The 17,771-nt window shown below is 44.2% G+C and overlaps 1 protein-coding gene across 11 annotated transcripts in view; it reads right to left on the reverse strand.

The window, feature by feature from the left end:
- LOC118386029 (receptor-type tyrosine-protein phosphatase S-like) overlaps positions 1 to 17,771 on the reverse strand; it is a 286,681-nt gene that overhangs the window by 165,174 nt on the left and 103,736 nt on the right. The window lies entirely within an intron of this gene.

Genomic DNA, 17,771 nt, shown 5'->3' on the forward strand with positions numbered 1-17,771 from the left:
TTTCTCCACTGAACCAAGTTCCACTCTCCCTGTCTCCTCAATGCCTCTCATTCCTTCACACCACCTTGATGGTCGCTGTGTTTCTGGGCTTTCTCCCGCAGTCAGTAGCAATCAGGGATGCTCTCTCTGACACGCAAAGCCTCCTAATCCAGCACTTCACCATGCATTATTGATGCTAACATGTTGGACTCGGTCTGGAGACGAGAATTATGGGTAAAGACGAGAAGGGGAGGGACCAAGTCAAAGCCGGCAGGGAGAGAGCAGGAGCCAAAGCACAGCGTGGAAATACACTCAAGCATGTGCACTTACACATACACAAATGGAGATGCGCACGCGCACACACGCGCACACGCACACACACACACACACACACACACACACACACACACACACACACACACACACACACACACACACACCCACTGTGAAAAGATGTGAAATAACACTAATGAGAAAAAACAACAACTCTCCGCCCGAGGGGCCAGAAAAACATGTCTCTCCAAGACGAGCGGATCTTGCATCAGGTTACCGTGCACAGCACACACATACACACACCCGCACACACACATGCACACACACATGCACACACACACACAGCCTTTACTTTTCATGCGTACGGCTCTAAATAACACATTTCTTAGGCCTTTTGTCCTGAATAAAGTGCAATGTTGGTGCTAGGTTTAGCTCCCCCATGTAAAATGCTGTTCCAGCGCAGCATCCATATCATATCCATGATCCCCCCCTTGCGCAACAGGATGCTAGCTTAGCTGGGCTGGTTCAAAGTGACACCGCCGCGTGATTATGAAACAGCACAGGGGCTGTTGATCCTCCAGGGACTACTGCAGGCAGGGCAACGGGGTGGGGTGTGGGTGTGTGGTGCGCAGAACAACCACCCTTCTTAGACCGGGACAGTGCGGGCAAAGATAAGGGTAGCAGGGAGAGAGAGAGAGAGAGAGAGAGAGAGAGAGAGAGAGAGAGAGAGAGAGAGAGAGAGAGAGAGAGAGAGAGAGAGAGAAAGAATTGGGTAACAATGAGTGTAGTTGTGTGTATGTTGTTCACTTGAGCAGAAGATGGACCTGCCATGATGGGGACTCTGAGAGGCTCTGAGATGGGTCTACACCAGCAACTCACTCTGTGGAGGCCAAGATAATGCTAGTGTGTGTGTGTGTGTGTGTGTGTGTGTGTGTGTGTGTGTGTGTGTGTGTGTGTGTGTGTGTGTGTGTGTGTGTGTGTGTGTGTGTGTGTGTGTGTGTGTGTGTGTGTGTGTGTGTGTGTGTGTGTGTGTGTGTGTGTGTGTGTGTGTGTGTGTGTGTGTGTGTGTTTGGTTGAGTGGTGGTGGCGTCTTGGGTGAGCTTACTGTATGGTCAGGACGGGGGTAGTAGTAGACGAGGAGCAGTGTGTGGGGGGTCTGAGAAAAATACTTGATTGTGTGTTCAGACCTTTGAATGGGACAGACAAGAAGAACTCAAGAGTCGAGACTAGACTACCACATGAATGCCACTCTATCAAGGCAAACACTTGTATCCAGGGAGAGACAACAACAGCTCATTCCCATTGTCATCCAGAGAAAGGGGTTAAGTGAAGTGATGCAAATATACGCAATGAGGCACGGAGGAAGACCTTGTTGATTGGAACCAAACGGGACGTAATGTCCGACAGGGCCACTTAACAAGACAGTATCGAGAGCTATATAGGTTCATCTAATGAATAGCACAAACTGATGTCTGATTTTGTCTGATTAAAAAACAAAAGGATGTCTATTTAATGATTTTTTGAAACAGTTCATAGGCTCTTCGCAATCATCTGGAGACAAAATAACCAACTGAAGCTGGTTTGATGCTTTTTAAACTTCTCTGACTATACGGATGATTCTCAGCAGGTGTAACACTTCACTCTTTTTTAAAGTCCAGTGTCCGCCCACCCCTATGTATGTTAACAATGAAAAGGTGTTGTAAAGAGTGCATACGACCGCTCACTCCAAAAATTGCCTTTTGAGTGTGTGAAGCCTTTACGCGCCACCGCGCACTTAATTCCTAGCATTTAACTCAGGAGTCTTTATTTGATTCATGCAGACCATAGCATAGATCGTCTTTTGCTGTCGTAAACCCCCCCCCCCCAAAAAAAAATCTGTTTTGAAGACTAGAAACGCTACACTTCCCGCTGGGAACAGACGTCAATTTCGACGCCTATTCCACGTTGGTTTCGGCGTAATTCCATTGGAAGTGATGCGCGGAACAACGTGGATTCAACAAATTGTGTGCCCAGTGAGTCATCAAAGCTCTCCTCTCTCTCTGTTACTCCTCTCTTTTTCTCCTCCTGTCGTAACTCAGTTGCTCTCCATCCATCATTTTTGACTGACTACTTCCTCGTACTGTGCACTGGGCAGTGTTCATAAACACAGTGTACCCCTTCAAAACAGGCCAGTATTTGCATTTTGGTCATTGAGCAGATGCTCTTATCCAGAGCGACGTACGGTCAGTATCATAATAAGAAGCACAAGGATAGGTGTGTTTCATATGCGCCGCGCGTGTGTGGCTCAGCTAAAAATCCCATCAGGCTCACCCCCCTCTGTTTTCCCTATTCCCTCTCTCCCTCCCTCATAAGCATGCATACTTAAGAAGTGTGCTTTCATTGCCGATGTTAAGTGGGAATTCTATTCATGTGCATGGATCATTGTAAACGCCAGTGCCTGTGTGTCTGTCTACCCCCCCTTCCTTCCCTCCCTCCTTCCTCACTGTCTCCTACTCCCCCCATCCCCCATCACAGCTAAACCTGCACATTAAGAAGGCCCTTCTCAGACTATAAACCCTCGATGCTCCACACACCACCCAGCGTCGCCAATTCCAGTACAGAGAGCAAAACAACCACGACGTGGATTGACAGAAATTGATATGATACCTTCGCGGAAATGTCTCCTACAAGCCCACTGTCTTGTTGTGTCTTAGTGCCGACACTACAGCTATAGAGTTGTATTGGTTCGTATCCTTGTGCTGTGCTGTAGCGTCAGCCACTGGCTATAACGTGTGACCAATCTGCCGCACAGTAGCCATTGACAAGACACAGCCTCCATTGGAACCCTGGGTGGACGAAGGTCCTTCACGTATGTAGGGTGCTATAGACGGACTCTAGTGACCTCATTAAAAGATACCCAATAACCTTGCCTGACAACAACCCTCTTTCCCGGAGGAGATTTCCCATGAGCCTTTGCTCTTATGTCAGGTCTCTCCAAAGAAGTGGCATTCAGACGGCAGGGAGCACTGGTTGACACCTCAGCGCCACCGCCGAGCCAACCTCCAAGCAGCTCCTGGGGCCTTGGGCTTTCATCGGGAGTTAGGGCTTTTCTGCTTTGATTTTGCCTGTTGCTACAGCCAGACGAAGGAGGTTCACTGTTGCTGAGACTATAAAAACACTTCCCCTCAGAGTGAAAGAGGACACAAAATGGCTGACAGTTGCTCGTAGTTCCAAATGTTTAAACCTGCATTTTGATATGCCAGCAGGTGGATATACGACTAATTTCTTTCATATCGGGCTTTGCTTATAAATGACTAAAAACGCAGGTGTCACGTTCTGACCTTACTTCTGTTATTATATCTTTATTTTAGTATGGTCAGGGCGTGAGTTGGGTGAGCAGTCTATGTTGGTTTTTCTATGTTGGTTTTTGAGTTCGGCCTAGTATGGTTCTCAATCGGACGCAGCTGTCAATTGTTGTCCCTGATTGAGAATCATACTTAGGTACCCTGGGTTTCACATTTGGGTTGTGGGTGTTTGCCTTCCGTGTGAGTGTTTGTACCACACGGGGACGGTTTAGTTCATTTCACGTGTATTGTTTTGTATTTCGTAGTGTTCAGAAGAGGAGGACGAGGTTCGTTACAGCAGGCATATATGACACGGAGTTGTTATATTCCTGAGTAAAGTGGTAGAACTGCTTTTGCTGCCCTCTTAACTTAACCTCAGTGAGGTTGAGCACACGAGAGTGACAGCGTGGAATTGGGCAGAGCTAACCCCTAAATCTAGGCATTATTACTGCCCACTTTGTCTACGACAGAGGGCACACTATCTGTCTCTCTGACTGACCCTGCTATGACAGGCTGGTTTGGCAGCAGAGAGAGGGAGAGGGAGGAGAGGAAATAGAGAGGGGGGGGGGGATAGGGAGAGAGAGAGGGTGAGACACCGACACCAAGAGAAAATCCTTACTTCACCTATTCTGCTTTCTCCTCACCAGTCTCCCTACCCTACAAGCATCACAAAGGGCAAAGGTCACCATCCAGCTCTTACAAGCATCACCTGGGCGGGCAGCAGAATGAGGAAGGTCACATTATAGATGGGTAGCATTTAATTATGACACACTGCAGCGGTCTTGGCAGGAGGCAGGGGGTACAGAGACACATTAGTCCTTAACAAAAGGGGTAACGTCAAGCACTGGCAACCTGCCAAGACTGACAGACAGACATCAGAATGACTCTCAAAGTGATAGCCGCCCAGAGAGAAAACGAGACTTAGAGGGCAACAGGACTGTTAGCGATGGAGGTGGAGATGGAGGGAAGGAGATGGAAGGAGAGAAGGAAGACACAACAAGATTATGGTAAGCAGGTGAGACAGAGGGGAAATTGGCCTGAGAGAGAAACCCCATCTGTGTGCTCCAAAGTTTCCTGGGGGGCTCACGGGACCTTCCTTGATTTGAAAAATGTCAGTGATTGTATATACTTCTCTATAACGACACACAAATCCGTGATGCTTTAGTCTAGAAAGAATCTGTAAAATGCCAGAGAACGACACTACGCTGATTGGGGATATCTTTGTCTCTGACATTCAGAAGCTGAGCTACAACATTCTAAAGTCGCCAATTCAAAGAAATTGGACTTTGCTTCGGAAGTAATCTTTTACAATGTGTGGCTGTCGCTATCAAAGGATCTATTCACTTTTTGTAAAAGAGGGATATCGGGTCCTTATCCATTATTATTATTATTATCATCATCATCATCATCATTAAATAGCCTGCCCAAAAGATGTCATGAGTTTTGTTAAGTTAAGGATCCAACCCCTTTCTTCAATTTTCGCCTAAAATGACATACTCAAATCTAACTGCCTGTAACTCAGGACCTGAAGCAAGAATGTGTATATTCTTGATTCCACTTGAAAGGAAACACTTTGAAGTTTGTGGAAATGTAAAAGGAATGTAGGAGAATATAACACATTAGATCTGGTAAAAGATCATACAAACCAAAAACATGCTTTTTTTTGGTTCCATCATGTTTCAAATGCAAGAGAAAGATCATAATGTAATTATTCCAGCCCAGGCGCAATTTAGATTTTGGCCACTAAGATGGCAGCAGTGTACGTGCAACGTTTTAGACTGATCAAATGAACCATTGCATATCTGTTCAAAATGTTGTATCGAGACTGACCAAATGTGCCTATTTGGATTATTAATACATTGTCAAGTTCATAATGGTGCACTCTCCTCATGGCATTCTTTCACTGTAATGCAGTTAGATTAACAATAATTTAAGCTTCCAGCCCATTTCAGACATGTCTATGTCCTGGGATTTTCTTGTTTGTTACTTACAACCTCATGCTAATCACATTAGCCTACATTAGCTAAATCGTGCCGCAGGGTGGGACCCGATCACATAGAGGTTAAACTATGTAGAACTGAAGGAAATGAGCTTCAAAACAACTACATTTTTTGTAGGTGCTCTATCCCAATACGTACAGTATGTGTCGGTGTGTGTGTGGGTGTGTATGTGCATACATTTTTTTAGTATGTGATCGTCTGTGTGTGTGTGTGTATGTTTGTGATTTATCCTATCACAGGGACACAAATGCAGTGCCAGTCACTATAACTGACAGTTACAGCAGCATCCCTGCATTCCTGGTTCATTAGTATTCCAGCCCAGCTTTGGCCCTCTTTATTCACCGCTAGGTATAGCCGGGTCCTGGGACGGCAGTGTGTCAGCCGGGCCCAACCCGAGTGGGGACGTATCGAGCTATGTGTCTAGTCCAGGTGTCAAGGCCACCCATCCATTTACAAGCAGAACCGAGGAAAGCAAAAACATTGCGAATTGTACGGTCTATCAGTGAATACAGATGCATGTGTCATTACTATTAAAGTCATTGTGGGTTCAAATAGTATTTGAAATCTTTCGAGCACTTTTTTTCCCTCCAGGCTGCCAGGAGTGCCAGATGGGCGGGCATTTGCAGTTATGGGACTATTCTATTGGTCCATTAGTCAGGCAAGCTCAATCATACACAGACGGAATAAGTTCAAATAGTATTTGAGTCCAGGTCTGTCTTTGTACACCACTGAATCCACTAAAGGATTATATTTTCCTGAATGAGGCCAGGGTTCTATGAGAGAGAGTGTAATGTGAGTGTAAATGTTTACTGTTTTTTTTATTACACTTTTGTATATTATCTACTTCACTTGCTTTGGCATTGTTAACATATGTTTCCCATGCCAATAAAGCCCCTTGAATTTAATTGAATTGAGAGAGAGAACTATATAAATACTAGTTAATCAAGGACATCCATCTCTTCGAAGTTCAAAATGAATTGAAAGAAATAAACCTGCTAATTTGTCAGCAATTTGGTGTCAAATCATCAGCGATTTGCTTGAGCACCACTTAGTAACCTAGCCTGGGGAAGATTATCAAGGAGGTCTTTTACACAGCAGAAACTCATGTTAGAGTAACACAGCAAATATGTGTTAGGATAAAAAAAAATACAATTTCATGTACTGTATGTCTTATGAGGTAAGGCCAACGTCAATTTCCCATCTGTGTGTGGACAATACATTGTTCCTACTCTATGCTGTAATACTTTATTCTATTCTATTCTACTCTACTCTGCAGCATCAATATTTTGGGATTGTACAAAAGCCGCTCGCCCATATCCATTCAATGCTTGTGCATGCTAGCGGCAGAGAGATTTGAAACTGAGAGACTCAACACATGCGCTTGAATACTTTCTAGAGGGTCGTTCTGAAAGTAGCGCCCACCAGCCAAAGGTGGTTCCCGGAAGAGGGCGTGCTTACGTCACAAATGTGCCGATGCGTGCACCACGTCACTGCTCTCTCTCACGCTCTACTCTGTGTGCGCGTCTTGCTAGCTGCCACTCAAATGGCGAGGGGCTGAAGCTCATTGGCTGAAACTCAAATTGATAAGGGGCATGGCCCAAGTGGGGTGACATGTAGGGAAAATGGTGCCGCACAGCTTTCAAACTAGGGATGATTCTGTGGATAATTCAGGTAAAACTGTGATTCCGGTCATAGATTATGCATGTACGAACAACACATCTAGCCAACAAGTGGAAGGTAAAAAAAAAAAAAACACTTACTATTGGCCAAAGTAACCGGAGCAGTGTCTTCAACACTCATGAGGAAGGCCTGGACCAACGTCAATTGGAGCGTGACAAATTCTTCAGTACTAGTTAGGCTATTCCCAGGAAGTAATTGCTTGTTGATTCTCTCCGTTTCAAATCTCTCTTGCATTTGCACGCAATGGCTTGGTTTGGCCTGATAATAGCGTGATAGGGAGACAGCGTGATAACAGACACTGGCTATTAACAGCAGCAACTGTTATGGCAATGCATAGTGCTCAGAGTTGTATACAGACAGACAACACAGACTACATCCCAAATGGAATGGTACCACGTTCCCTATATGGCGCACTACTTTCCGACCAGGGCCCATAGGGCTCTGGTTAAAAGTAGTGCACTATATAAGGAATGGGGGGCCATTTGGGACTCACACACAGCCTAATTCGAGGTGTCAGTTGAAGGGTACTTAGAGTGTGTGTGTGTGTGGGGGGGGGGTAGTCCTTGTGTCTCCTGCCTCCAGCGAGGCTCTATAAAAGAGCAGAGACAGATGGTCAGGTTAGGCTGGTGGCTGCCTGTCACCTTCTTCTCCTCTATTTCCTCCCACCATTCCGGGAAAACAACTGGCCTGGGCCTCCCCTTCGTCCGCAGCTGCAGTCAAACCAAGAGGAACCTTGACTTGTAGCATTTAGCTGACGATATATATCCCTGGATATCTTCTCTTTCGAAATGGTTGATGAAATCTAAAATGGCTGACAACGGAGAGTCAGGGATATACAGAGTAGGGCGATTTCTGGAAAGTTCTGATTCTGAAGTAGCGTTGGTAGAGCGAGTGCGAGGGAGTCGCATGACCCGAGTGTAACTTGGGCCAGGGTTTCAGGGGTTCAGCGGCCATGGCATGGCCTGGGTTAATGAATTCCTACATAACAAGGGAGGGAGAGATGTGGGGAAACACAGGCTATGTTGTCCAGTGTTCCTCCTCCTCTGTCGTAAAGGGCGGTGGTGCCGAGGCTGGCTGGAGAGGCAGACACAAGGTTATTGTTGGAGCCCAGGGCCACGTGTGTAAGGAGCCATGAAGACCGCCAGTGTTCCCCACAATGTCGCCCAGGGTCGAAAACCAAACACTGTCACAAATATGTGCACGCGCACACACACAGGCACATATGCACATGGACACATACACAGTAGTGAAGTCATAAAACCATGCAGGCATGAACATGCCCACACACACACCCACGTGCATACCTGCACATGCACACCAATTAGTGTAGGCGTACACACACACACACACACACACACACACACACACACACACACACACACACACACACACACACACACACACACACACACACACACACACACACACACACTCAAAGTCACAGTTCATTCTCTTCTCCCCTGAGACCCACCCTCCACCTTCCCAAACCACCCCTCAGCCTCAAACCTCCCTGGTTTCTCTGTAGCCAACTGAGAGGTTTCAGTGAGGGGTCAGAGTTGAAGGGTCAAGCAGCTGGTAAAGCTCTTAAATGGTTATTTCTTTATACTACACAGCATTCCTTCACAGCATGGGCCAACACATTCCATTCCTGTCTCGTTTAGGCCCAAAGGACAGGGCTTGGAAAGGATTTGGATTTGTTTGGGGGGGAATATCGGAAGACACAGGTGAGGTGCGGTAATAGCACTGCTTTTAGAAAAAGGATTTCGGAACCCCATGCCTTGCTCATAAACAAGCTCACTGGCGTTGCCACTTTGCACTTTGCCAATACTGCGATAGCCAGCCTTTCTGCTGAGAAAGTGAGATTGTTGCTGCGCCATGGTGAGAGCTGTAATGCACCAGACTATTGTCAGAGAGGGACAGAAAAAGAGAGAGGGAGAGAAAGAGGAGCAGAGAAAAAGAGAAAGGGAGAGAGGACGACCCACAGGGCAAAAACTGGTTGAATCCATGTTTTTTCCACGTCATTTCAACCCAAAAAATGTAATGTGGTGACGTTGAATCAATGTGGAAAACTGATTCGATTTTTTAAAAGTTATCAACGTATGGGAATTTACGTATTTTTTTTCACCCAACGTTTAACCTAAATCCAATGACAAGGTGAAATGTGTTGTTGATTTTATGTTAATTTCACATTAGTTGACAACTCAACCAAATGTAAATCAAATGTAAACCAAATGTAAATCGACTGTGCCTAGTGGGGAGCGAGACAGAGCAATTGAGGAGGCTTCTAAAATCCCTTTATTCTAACACTAATTAATTTGAACTAAAGACAGATGTATGCGTCAACCGATTAGAGGTCGACCGATTAATTAATTTGGGCCGATTTCAAGTTTTCATAACAATCGGAAATCGGTAATTTTGGACGCCGATTTTGCAGATTTTTTTTACACCTTTATTTAATCTTTATTTAACTAGGCAAGTCAGTTAAGAACACATTCTTATTTTCAATTATGGCCTAGGAACGGTGGGGTTAACTGCCGTGTTCAGGGGCAGAACGACAGATTTTTACCTTGTCAACTCAGGGATTCAATCTTGCAACCTTACGGTTAACTAGTCCAACGCTCTAGCCACCTGCCTCATTAGGAGCCTGCCTGTTACGCGAATGCAGTAAGAAGCCAAGGTAATTTGCTAGCTAGCATTAAACTTAAAATCAATCATAATCACTAGTTGTAACTACACATGGTTGATGATATTACTAGTTTATCTAGCATGTCCTGTATTGCATATAATCAATGCAGTGCGCATTCGTGAAAAAGGACTGTCGTTGCTCCAACGTGTACATAACCATAAAACACCAATGCCTTTCTTAAAATCAATACACAGAAGTATATATTTTTAAACCTGCATATTTAGCTAAAATAAATCCAGGTTAGCAGACAATATTAACCAGGTGAAATTGTGTCACTTCTCTTGCGTTCATTGCACGCAGAGTCAGGGTATGGCCCATTGCGAACTTATTTGCCAGAATTTTATGTAATTATGACATAACATTGAAGGTTGTGCAATGTAACAGGAACATTTAGACTGATGGATGCCACCTATTAGATAAAATACGGAACGGTTCCGTATTTGACTGACAGAATAAACTTCTTGAGATGATAGTTTCCGGATTCGACCATATTAATGACCTAAGGCTCATATGTCTGTGTGTTATCATGTTATAACTAAGTCTATGATTTGATAGAGTAGTCTGACTGAGCGATGGTAGGCACCAGCAGGCTCGTAAGCATTCATTCAAACAGCACTTTCGTGCGTTTTGCCAGCAGCTCTGCTGTTTATGACTTCAAGCCTCCCGAGATTAGGCTGGTGTAACGATGTGATGTGAAATGGCTAGCTAGTTAGCGGGGTGTGCGCTAATAACGTTTCAACCGTCACTCGCTCTGAGACTTGGAGTAGTTGTTCCCCTTGCTCTGCATGGGTAACGCTGCTTCGAGGGTGGCTGTTGTCGTTGTGTTCCTGGTTCGAGCCCAGGTAGGAGCGAGGAGAGGGACGGAAGCTATACTGTTACACTGGCAGTACTAAAGTGCCTATAAGAACATCCAAAGGTATATGAAATACAAATGTTATAGAGAGAAATAGTCCCATAATTCCTATAATAACTACAACCTAAAACTTCTTACCTGGGAATATTGAAGACTCATGTTAAAAGGAACCACCAGCTTTCATATGTTCTCATGTTCTGAGCAAGGAACTTAAACGTTAGCCTTCTTACATGGCACATATTGCACTTTTACTTTCTTCTCCAACACTTTGTTTTTGCATTATTTAAACCAAATTGAACATGTTTCATTATTTATTTGAGGCTAAATTGATTTTATTGATGTATTATATTAAGTTAAAATAAGTGTTCATTCAGTATTGTTGTAATTGTCATTATTACAAATACATTTTAAAAATCGTCCGATTAATTGGTATCAGCTTTTTTTTGTCCTCCAATTATCGGTATCGGCGTTGGAAAATCATAATCGGTCGACCTATAGTGTATGCTACATGATTTTGGCCCCAATTTAGCTGTCCAATACAAGTTTTTAGATCGGAGAAGCAATCTGAGGGCTACCGATTTCGTTTTTGAGCAAACCTAGACGTCCTGATGTTTGATTTTACCGGCACAAAATCTGCAATGCTCATGTAGTGTGAGATGTGCAACAACAAGTTTAGAGAACGGAGGTCAGCAATAACCAATGAGAGCTCACCAGAGAAGAAGCCAGTAAGATGACAACGTTGTTCTGCATCAACCCAGAATGCATAGACTCTCGAGCAGGAGCGATGACTACCACTAGTATGCGTTTGTACTCGCCTTTAACCAAAGCCAAAGTGTCAAATTGTTACAGCTCTGAAGTTCACAAGCAATGTTTTTCAATTCAAAATGTTGGCTAGATATTTCAACGTGAATGTCTGACAGAAAACATTTGAGGCTGCTTTGAACCACAGCTCGTTGCAGTCACTTTCAAATGTAATCACGTCGTCACATCATTGTTTTCACGAGACAGCGTGGTATCAAGAATCCTCACGACCAGGTGAAGAATCTTCTAGTGTGTCCTAGACAAGGTCTATATTCTTTAGTGTACGTACCACTACGCTGGCAAGACAAAAAAAAACGACAGAAAATAGTATTTTTAATGTGAGAGGATCAGCGATGTTAGAATTTTGTAGTGTGCACCCGGCTTAAAGCACATTACAAAGAACACGCACGGATAGAGAGATGGAAAATGAGGGACATAAAAGAGAGAGCTCCCTTCCTCATCACTAGGGCAACCTGACATGTCTTCCTAGCCAGCTTGTGTGCGCACACACTCACACACAGACACACACGCACACATGCTCTATCCCTCTCACACACAACCATCGCCATAAAACTCCCCAGGCCCCAAAAAGTGAGAGAAAAAAAATGGAGGTGCTTTCCTGCAGGTGTCCAGGTAAGAGAGACAGGGCAGTGCTGAAGGAGCATTACTCTAATCCTTCTCTATTAGCCATGCTCAATTGACCCTGCCTCGTTCATATTCCTGGAATGACCCACAGAACTCACACAGAGAGAGACAGAGACTGGGGGCTGTTTGCCTCTGCCACACCGGGGGAATAAAGCGGAAAAGAAAAACAATAGAGAGAAAGAAAGTGCAGTAGATAAGAAAGAAAGAGGGGTGAGCAAAAGAGAGAACGAGCGAGATAAAGTCAGAGATTGGAAGAGAGAGAGAGAGAGAGCGATATAGCCCACATCTGTCCTTTGTCCTCTACCACTCGGTGTAACCACATCCAGGTCAATCAGATGGATCGATGCCACACACGAACACACACACACACACACACACACACACAGTCTTGCTGGGGGGCACAAGCTAGACTTATTACCGACGGATCCATTTTTCATTACTGTTACCATTGTCCCAGCCGACCAAGGTCTGAATGCCAGTTGCTATCGGCTACACTTAAATAATGGAGGGAAAAGTGCCTCATCACGACCATGATTTAGGAATGCACCTATATTTATCTGCAATATCACAACAGGATGCTTTTAAGTGAGCATAAATGAAGAACTAGCTCAAGAGCTAATATTTCAAGGAGTTCACTTTATGGGTAGACCATAGTAATAACGAAAGCAGAAAGCATCTCGCCTCATCTGGTGAAGTCTGTTCCACTAAAGTGAATTGTGCCAGCTCTGCCACAGCCTCAGTCTGACCTCTGCCTAGTTAGTACTCAGCCAGTTTCAAACCAAAACGAGTGGACTGCCTTCAATGAAAATCATACGGGATTCAAATCCCTTAAATTAAAAAGCACTCAGTGGGGTGAAACTTGTTGTTAGGGTAGGACCACCTGGGATGCAGGAGGTAAAAGGATTGACTCAAGGTATTCACCGGAATGAAAAACAAAATGGGGGCTCTAATGTTGGAAACGGGGGTTTAACCAATTCAGCCGTTCTTTATTTTCTGCGCGAGGGAGACTCGCTCGAGGTGAATGCTTGTTTTCAGTGCTACCCATTGTCAGTTGTACTGAAGGAAAAAACGCTTTCGACACCTCCGGGGTCTGAAATACCAGGTCAGAATCCAAGTTCTAATCACACTTGGCCTGCACTGCACTACAGTCACGATTCTCTTCTAGTGTTTATGGAAGTGTGTTTGTGTGTGAGAGAGAGAGAGAGAGAGAGAGAGAGAGAGAGAGAGAGAGAGAGAGAGAGAGAGAGAGAGAGAGAGAGACATAGGAGGGGGAGAAGGGCATCATTAAACTACCTTGGAAGTAGGTCAAAAAGGAACCACAGTATTTGACTATGAATTGTGTTGACTGATAGCCCTGTCTTATGGCAGGGTTCCACAACTGGTGGCTCATGGGCAGTTTTATCCCCCCCCCCAGTTTAAACATTTTCATTGTTGGATATAAAAGACTGTAGAACACCAGGAAATCAGCTCCAAGTGATTTTAATTTTGGAAATCTGTACCCAAGTATTCCCATGCAGGACAGAGAGACACGTGATCGTATACAAATGTAAGGTTTGATTGTTTTAGTCAAATATTACAATTGTTTGGCCTTCATGCGGTCAATTTGCAGTCTACTAATTATTTCTACTTATGTTCCAGCCCCCCGACCATCCGCTCTAGACAAAAGAAATCGACCCTCGGCTGAATCTAGTTGATGATCCCTGTCCTATGGTGTCGATTCTTTCCCGTCCTCTTTGTTTGAGGAAGTACATTTGTTGGGGGGGAGAAAAAATGTGCATGTGTGTGTGTGTGTGGTTAAACGAGTGTGGCCTGCCCCTCCAGTGTGCCTCAAGCTGTTCAGCTGTCGTCAAGCGAGCTCAGCAAGATGCAGGCAGCTCCATATGGCACGCACAGCCCTTCCATCTCTAGAGACACGCGCAGTCTGTGTATGAGTATGTATGTGTTATTCTGTGTGTTTGTTACGTTGCGTGTATTCACACTGGGAGGTAGTCTGAAAAGACAGCCATGACCTGGAGCCCTGTATATCTGAGGCCTGGTTGGGCTAAAGGCGTCTGCAAACTAGATTCGGTTTGCTCCTGGCAGAACTCTGCCAGGTGAAGGGAACGTCTGTGCCTCGTAAACTCCCTTAATAGACCTTCTCTTGAAAAAACAAGGAAAAAGTGGCAATAGTACTGTTTGTTCCTCTTGAGATGATGTAGCCAGTATACACCTCTGCAAAATAGTCTAAATTAATCTAAGATTACTTAAGAAATCTGTAACTCATTTAGACATTTATTTTTACCTTACTCATGCAATTTTACATCTAACTAAGATGTCAGGTGTTGTATTTCTCAAATGAAAAAAATGTGCATGAAAACGAGTCTTCTCTCGTTAAATGACAACAAACACTTAATTGAATCCCTACTGTTGACCCATCACCGACGAAGGCTACCAAACTGTGTCTTGCCTCAACAACAAAAATAATTGTGTGCACACGAACAGCCGAAAAAACCCTTGTCAAAGACCAAAACGAAGAAAAAAAACGTCACAAAATGGCGTCATAATACCATGCACAAACTGTTTTGAACTGTTTCTGAGGGGAAGCACGTGGACACATTAAAGATGCACTATGCATAAATCGCTCTGCCATTTTTTGGGTCCTTAAATTCTAATAGTTCGCCTAATTTCAGTTTATGTGACAAAACAAGCATAGTGTAGAGAATCAATGTACCATCTAAACCGCTGTAAAAATGTATTTTTGATAACAAAATATATTGTCTTTTCAGCTGTTTGTAGTTGGTGTAAAAAAAACTAAAATAAAATACGCAAAAATGAAACTTAATAACGTGAAGCATAAAAATTGCTCACATAGAACAGATCTACCGCTTCTTAAACGTCCTTTCAATGAGAGTGACAGACCTATAACTCACATTTCTATGTGAATTTGGTCGGGTTGCCCCAAAAAGTTACATATTGCAGCTTTAAGGGGTATTTCCTTACCCCGCGTCAGCTTGTGTCTGCCTGTGTCCACTGCGGTGACAGAAGGGGAGATGAGAATGAAAGAGGCTGTTGCCAAAAGCAAAGGCACCCCTGCCAAAACGGGCTCTCTGGAATTTTACAGGCTTGCCTATTTCTAGAGCAGAGGGCCCGAGCCACCGAGTACATCGCCTGCCAGCCAGAGAGAGCTATTTGGGTATATGTGTGAGAGATATGGCTGTGGATGATTATCATGTATTATTCTGAATGAAGACTAGGGCTACATCTGCAATGGCACTCTATTCAGTATGTAGTGCACTCCTTTTTGACAAGGATCCATAAGGCTCTGATTAAAAGTAGAGCACTATATAGGGAATAGGGTGTATTTCATACACACTCGGGGTATTGCTGTCCTGTTGTCTTTGAATCCTCCATATCGTTGAGGATGCAGACATATTCCTTTGTCCAGTTACACTCCTACCTCATTTCGACTCTCCTCGCAATCTTATATTGTTTTCACTATACTGCTGTCTGTCAAAGGGATAGTTGGGGATTTTTATCAATGAGTAAGATGAACTTGTGGATACCATATTTATGTCTCGGCGTCCAGTATGAAGGAAGTTGGAGCAAGTTTAGTGAGCAAATTCTAACTAGCGTTAGCGCAATGACTAGGAGTCTACAGGAACAGTTAGCATGCTAACTGTTCCCATAGACTTCCAGTCATTGTGCTGAAACTAGTCAGCAATTGCGCAAATGATAGAAAGCAACTCCCTTTAAACTGAAAGCACAGGCAAAAATGGTATCCACAAGTTCATCTGAAGATAAAGAGCCTCAATGCCAAAATCCCCAACTATCCCTTATGAGAACATGCCTTCAACCGGCCTACTTGGTTATAGGCCTATACGGCAGAGAAAATACATCATATCAAGCTTGAAATGTCATAAAAGGTGAAGGATGACAAATAAACAAGACATAAACAAGCTGGTTTCATAGAAAACTGGGTTGGCCTTCACCTAGTGACACAGAGGTTAGCTTCCTGAAGCTAATCTTGTATTTTGTTTCCCTCAGGCTGTGTCTACCACCTCCTAGAAACCCTCTCTACTCCCATGGGGCTGGGAGCTCTGTGTGTGTGTGTGTGTGTGTGTGTGTGAGAGAGAGAGAGAGAGAGAGAGAGAGAGAGAGAGAGAGAATTGAGCCCACCATGCTAACAGCTAGCTTCAATCCATTACTACAGTAGGGGGCTAAAGTGGCTAGTGAGCTGTTTTGGTTAATGTAGCTCTTATGTCTAGTGGCATTATTTGACCATTCTGTGAGGTTATAAAAGCAGCACAAATTACAACATTCTCAAGCACTGTGTAATTAAAACTGTATGCAAGGGCAATGTGCGAGCCTGAGTAGAGCAAAAGTGTGTGGGCACGAGAGTGATAGAGTGAAACAAGTGCTAGGAGCTAACAAAGCTACCACAAACCTCTATTAATTCTGAGCTGCAGAAGAATTCCTGTATGTGTGAGTATTAGGGCTGTCCCCCGACAAAAGACAAAATCACGGTCTACCCAGAGTCGTCTGTTCTTTCGACTAATCGCTTGGTTGAAATGTTAAAATGTGTATTTTTCAACATCCTGTGTTTTAATCAAATCAACTCCATGCACTGATCTTGTCTGACGCTGTAAGCAAACTGTTTGATGAAGTAATTAAGGTACACAAACGACTAGAGGGAGTCCAACCGCTATTGATTTCATTGTGCCGGGCCTGGCTCGGGGGTTTCTGCGATGTGTTAAAAAAAAAAGGGGGGGGTGACTGCGTGACTAGCATCCGTTGTCTCTCTCTCCTCTCTGCTGCAGCGACCACCACAGAACATCAGCAGTGTTTTGTCGTGTTGCAGAAGCATAATTACAGCCATTTCTAACTGAAAAGCTCTGTTGCCAAACTTCTGAAAAAAACGTACCCTGTTCCCTCAACCCTTGCTCTCTTTACGTGACACATGTACGCACCGCATGCACCTGACCAATAGGGCCTGACCTATAGCCTATCACAATCACATCGATAAATGGGTTCGAACAAACTCTGAACACAGTTACACGTGTGCAGCGAAATGGATGCGGAGGGCGTGACAAATTCACAGGGGAGCGTGTACCCCGCTTGCGCATGAGGTAAAGGGGAAGTGAGCTGTGTGGAAGAGATTTGGCTAATTGTGGAAAATACGTGAGATCAAGAAAAAATAAGTTAAGGAGGAAGCTCGGCGTGCATATTATGTGTGCCAAAAAGGCGCAGTTCGATTACAATATAATTTTTCAGACCAATGATAAGTGGGGAGGCAGGTAGACGAGTGGTTGGAACGCTGGACTAATAACCGAAAGGTTGCAAAATTGAATCACCGAGTTGACAAGGCGAAACAAAATCTACCGTTCTGCCCCTGAAAAAGCCACTGTTCCTAGACGTCATTGATAATAAGAATTTGTTATTAACTGACTTGCCTAGTTAAATAAAGGTTCAATAGAAAATAAATGAAGTACTAGAGTCTGTTGTAATGTTATTGGAAAACAAACTATTTAATGCCTTTATTACAGCAAAGACTT

This window comes from Oncorhynchus keta, chromosome 1, assembly GCF_023373465.1.
Source record: "Oncorhynchus keta strain PuntledgeMale-10-30-2019 chromosome 1, Oket_V2, whole genome shotgun sequence".
Lineage (NCBI taxonomy): Eukaryota > Metazoa > Chordata > Actinopteri > Salmoniformes > Salmonidae > Oncorhynchus > Oncorhynchus keta.